Source organism: Pocillopora damicornis, chromosome 14 (genome assembly GCF_964200805.1).
Source record: "Pocillopora damicornis chromosome 14, jaPocDami1.2, whole genome shotgun sequence".
Classification (NCBI taxonomy): domain Eukaryota; kingdom Metazoa; phylum Cnidaria; class Anthozoa; order Scleractinia; family Pocilloporidae; genus Pocillopora; species Pocillopora damicornis.
The window spans coordinates 9,064,001-9,070,000 of record NC_142683.1 but is presented as its reverse complement, the minus strand read 5'-3'; positions in this window follow the sequence as shown (position 1 = coordinate 9,070,000).

The window sequence follows — 6,000 nt, the reverse complement described above, 5'->3', positions numbered from 1 at the left end:
AGTGCAATGCCTCCGCTGATTTTATCTTCCTGTTCGTAAAGTTTTTCAATCTACGATACTCATTCCACTGTTCCTGATTGCCAGATCTCTTCGCAACTCTTAATGCATAGTCTCTTTCAGCCATCAGTTCTTTAAGATCATTAGTGATCCAAGGTTTAGACGCATGTTTTATTCTAATTCTCTTTAAAGGAGCATGCTGGTTTGCAACATCAACAAAAAGATTGTTCCAGGCGACTACAGCATCATTAATATCGCCAAAAGACTCTATAACACTCCAGAGAACGCAATGTCTCTCCGAAAATGGTTTTTATTGTAATGATTGAAAGATCTTACGTCGCGGATTTCCACGTGAGCTTTGCAAACTCCAGCTTTCTTTACTACGAAAGTAACAGAGTGATCACTTGCTCCGAATTCCTGGACTCCATGCGAGACAATGCGGTGAGTGTTATTAACAAACACAAGATCAATTGCCGTACTTGTGAATTCCGTCACGCGTGTGGGCTCTGACGAGTTGACTCAGACCATGGAGACAAGTCATTTGCATTAATTTTCTGGTATGTTTGCATGGTTTCAGGGCAATAACATCCGCGTTGAAATCTCCCATAATGATCAAATACTTCACCATTTCGTCGTCCAATTTAGCGAGAAACTCCTGTTCCAGGCCTAAGATAAATTTCTCTTGATTCATACTTTGTGGTTTATACATCACAGCAAATATCGTGTTCTTAGCCTTTTCTGGACATATTTCTACGCATACTATTTCTAAACAGGTAGATTCTAAGTCACTTCTCCGCTTGCTTGGCCATTTGCTCCTTACAAAAACGGCGCAACCACCTCCATTTCGATTTCTATCTTTTCTGTAGCAAGTATGACCCGAAGGACATATCTTACTATCGAGCAATGTACAATCCAGACGCGATTCTGTCACTGCAAACACATCCAATGCTGCTTTCTCCATTAGTACTTCGGCGTCGGCATAGTGTCCCGGCAAAGTTGCAATATTTACTTCTTAAGATTTGCATGAAGATCTTTATTTATCCTTACACTGGGCGTTCCTTCTTTTACCCCTGTGTTAGTTGTTTCATGTGACTTGCGGACCGTTGTATCAAAGCCAGGTGATAAACAAGTTATGCATTCCCAAGCCAGAGAAGGTTCGCAAAGTTTATCATATTCCGTTCTCTTCATACTGATATACTTAGCATGAAACCACTTGCCGCATGAATCGCATTGTATCGCCATCTGATTCTTTCGGCATCCTTTAGTGCAAACAGCACAAGCATCCGTCACCGGCCCTGGATTCTCCTGTATATCTCCTGCTAACAGAACCATGGAAGTTGCGCAGACAGTGATATTTGCAAATTTCAATGCGGCCATACATTTCAAAGATGGCGGCACAAGTGCTTCACGTAGGAACCTCCGAGTCGGACCAGAATTTGGCGTTGGATACTGCTTAATATCCAAACCCGTCGACACAGCGATACTGCAGGACGTCTTATCGAAACCACGGTTAGGTTTTAAAGAGTGTAGGACAATTGTGATAAGTAGCCAAGCCAAGAATATCAGACAACATCGATAGCCCGCCATTACTGCAAATGTGCTGCAGTTTCCAATATATTTCTTATATTCTCAAATAGATTACTGACAGAGATGTTGGCAAGCTGCGGCCAAATTTCTGGATGAACAATTTCATGACCTTGCTAAGCATGCAGGACAGCAACATGTCTTCGTCCAAAAAGCCACCGGTGTGTGAGCATTGTGACACTGAGGACCCAGCTGTGTCCCGCTGTTCCAACTGCTGTGTTTTCATGTGCGAGTTTTGTGTTACTGAATTTGCCCACTATCACCTCTAAGCCTTACTGTTGCTGGTAGACTATGCCAGAGACCATCTGTCTGTAAAATGTTACACCATCTCTTTGAAACCTTGCTTAAGGTTCCGACGATTTCCTTCAGGCTAAAAGGCCTAAAAACTGCCTTAAGCTGTTCATCCGGTAGGGCTGTACAAATGAAAAAAAATAAAATCTTGATCACCTTTTTACTCTTTGTTTTCACGCAAATTGTTGTACAATTATGAAGACACATTGTATATGTCAAATATTAACAATAATTTTTAATGGTCAGTCAGACTAATTCGCAAGCTATTTTAAAAACTACATAACCCGAGACTTAATTGGGTATCATAACAACCAGGTTTTCCTGACATCATTACTTTTGGCGCCAAAGCTCGAGTGAGCTGGAAACGAAAATTAAAAAGTTCCCAGCAGGAATAGTCAATTTGTTTTCATAATAAGCTTTTCTTCTTACTAAATCTAAAACCAAAATAAACGTGAAAACAGGGGGTGATTTATATCAGCGAATTCTTGCACAAATCTAATGAAAGCTACATAGGTCTACATATGTATAAGCTTCAATATACATCTGATATTCTTTGGTTCGATTTTACCTTCAATCTTTGGTGAAGTTTGACTTTCCTCAGACCTCGGTTGGTTGGCAGCGGAACTGTCATTACTCACGATCTCTACAAAAAAAGACAATTTTCCATAAATATCACTTCAAAAGCTGAGTATTATATTTCGAATTGTGTAATCAGCGGGCCAGGAAATCTTAGGTCATCTTAGGAATGTGTTATACCCTCCAGTCTTGACAATCGATCAGCGTTTCTCTTTCTCCATTTTCATTGCTAGAACGAGTTTCCACTGCAAAGATAAATCATTTGTTCAAGTATCAGACAGAGGACAAATTTTTAGCCCAGACAAACACGTCTGGGTATCACGTCAGCCAGGCGTGTGCATACCGAACGAAAATAACTTTTCAGTAAAATTAATTTGTCCACTCTCAACCATTATTAACAAAGACCCGAACTAACCTTTTTTCCTGAAGTAGTCAGTAATTTGTGACATCTTGACGTTGTTATGTATTCTGTTATGTATTCTACTATCTATCCTATTTTGTATTATGTATTCCACACTCTGGTTGCTAACCGAGTAGCAGAATTGCACAAATCGCCCGGGGAAATCTAATTTTGGTCTAGACGTCCGCGGCGATGATGTGATGGCGTGATCGCCATCGGGAGACTAGTGATTTCCCGGCTGTAAATTTTTGCCATTAGAACGTGTCTATGACCCTTGTCTACTTCCGGTGATTGGCAAAAAAGAATAAATAAAAAATAAATGTCAAAACTATTTTCTAGATTTAACTTGCAGTCTACTTTTATTAAAATTATATACATATCTATTCTTTTTTATTATGAAAATTCTAACCGATTTCCGAAAAACGGTGGAAACCGGTATGGATCCGCGCCTAGCATTGGTACACTAACACAATGCCCAAACGGCTTCATTTGTGTAGGTGTAATGAGAAATTCTAAGAAAGCCAGTAATTTAATTCATTGAATTAACTGCTACATTTGCGTCTGTATGATTGGGAGATTCTAAGATAGCCATTAAGGTAACCACTTGACGGCTGCATTTGCGTTGGTCTGAACACAGGCAGCCCAAGGCCCCGAACGGGCTTATTGTAATTTGCGAAAAGAAACGAAACGAAACGAAATGAAAATCTGTAATTTGCGAGATGAAAATATGCTAATGATTATTGGAAATATACTAATGTTTGCAAAATGGAAATATGCTAATGATTAATAAAATAGAAATCATTAATTAGCGAAATGGAAATCTGTGATTTGCGAAACGAGAATCCCTGCGGAAAATTTCAGACGCCAGAAAAATGAATCTGTCAGTTCACCATAAATGTGAATTGCAGCCTGCCAAATAATGATAAAAACAACTAGCGAAAGTGAGAAATAAAAAATCTGCGTGGTGAACTTTGCGAAATCTCCACTACGTACCTGAATAACTCGTGCGTCGTTTAGGGCATAGAGCGCAAAAGCAATTTAAAATGTTAGTTGACGCTGTCGCAAACATACCATGAAAATGATACTGATGAAAACAGTCAGGGAAACAAACGTGAATGAACATCATTCAAGAAATTAATAATTTATGCATTATCCATTGGTTGGAATAAAAATTCCTTACTTACCGAAAAAGAGTTAACATTCTGGATAGCGCAACTTGCCAGCTTTGCCATGCAAAAGAACGATACATATACCCCGTAGAATTATTGTAAGTGATTGGAGCCACATCGGCGGGCCAACAGCAACCTATAGTAAACTGAAACAATTAACGTGAACCAAGCCGGAGATATTTGCAACATAATTAAAATTCAATCTTTTCATGGATTACCAAAAGCCATACTCGACCTTCAGTCATTTGTGTGGTCCTCAACTTTTCAGTAGAAAGATGACGAAATCGCGAAGCGCAGTAACGCGCTGGGATTGATTCCCCAGAGAATGCGAAAGGATTCTAGCATCGCCATTACTCTGCAATCGAATCCCCTAACTTTAAATACTACGGTTAGGAATACAATTTTCTTTTTCATCTTGCATATCTATCAAAGACACAGTGAGGAGTCCGCTGAACAACATGAACATTGAATAGGTTAGAGACACTCGTCACACCTGCTGGGGAAGTGGCATTTAGATTCTTCTCAGTGTCCTGCCATTTCCACCGATAGGTGTAACTGATGGAAAAGTGACAGTAGCTTAAAACTGCAAATTTGGTAAATGTTAGAGAGGTTAAGAAACTCTTTTACAGAAAAAGGCAGAGGTGAACGGCTAAATTATTCTTATGCATGCAACAAAATCACTAATCAAATTTCTCTTCAAGTTTTCAAGGAGGTGAATTAATTCATTGTCTATGAAAAACTGCAAAAATAAGCTAAACAAATAACATGAAAATGGCCACGTTTTCATTTTGCCGTTTTGCCATTAAATGTTTGGAGCATACGACCGACGCCAAAGAACACTTTCAACGCGATGTTCAATCTCGCCAATTTTAGACAGAAACTTAGCTCAGACCTTGAAACATAGAGCATTGAGAAGGTTCACCTTACGACTTTTGTGAAGTCTGCTCCCCACTCCACTGTCTACACGTAGGCGCCCCTTCCAGAAGCACGGATGCTACTGTAGCAGAAAGATGCCTCGGCTCCTTTTTCACTCGTGAATTGCGCGCATGCGCAAGAGCGAGTTGTAGATATGATGTGGAGAATGATACTCGCTCGCTCGCTCGCTCGATTCCTGTAAACTTTTTGTCCAGTTTAGGCTTTTGAGTGCATTTCATAGTTTTTGGCGAGTAATAAGCAAACGAAATGGCGACCTTTGTTGCTAAGAATTGTTGTGGGGTGAAGAAGAAGCCAATGATAATCTTAAAAGAGTTTATATTTATTTGTTTTGGTTTCAACAAGTGGCGCCACGACTGGCAGGCGTGCGAGGATTCACTCTTAAATAAGAGAACAACCTTCGTTTTTCATAAAATTGTAATTTACAATCCTTGAACCTGAAAACAATCCGGAGATTCATTAAAAATACCACTCAATCGGAAGCTCTCGGAGTTTACAGGTGTTCAAAAGCTTTTTCTGTTATGACGTGAGATTGGGGACAAAATCGATCACTACATTTCGTATCGTGTGTTCTTTCTGTGTGAAGCAACAAAAGGTGCCGGCGACTGGCGAAATTACAGGTTAACACGAAAATCAAATAACACCTAAACAAATAATTTTGGCTACCGATTTTCAATGAATTTTTAAAGAACAATTTACTTTTAAGTTTCAAGACAAATTGAAGATCCAAAATAAATATTACGTACTAAAATGCGAAAGTTATACAACACAAAATTGATAAATAGGCCTGAAATGAAATTCTATCTTGTTCTTGATTATATGTTGCCTAGCACGTGACCAAAATCTACCCAGGCGGAAATCCAAAATGACGGTGGCAGTCTGGGCTTAGTTATATCAATCAAAAGTCGTTCCCGTTTGTCTCATTTGATAAAGAGGGAAACATTAATGTTTTCATTAAGACAGTATATCCTTGCTTTTCCAATAATAAACAGTAAATTTCAATTTCCACCCACATTTACTTCCAACCTTTTCTTTTGAACCAGAAACAAA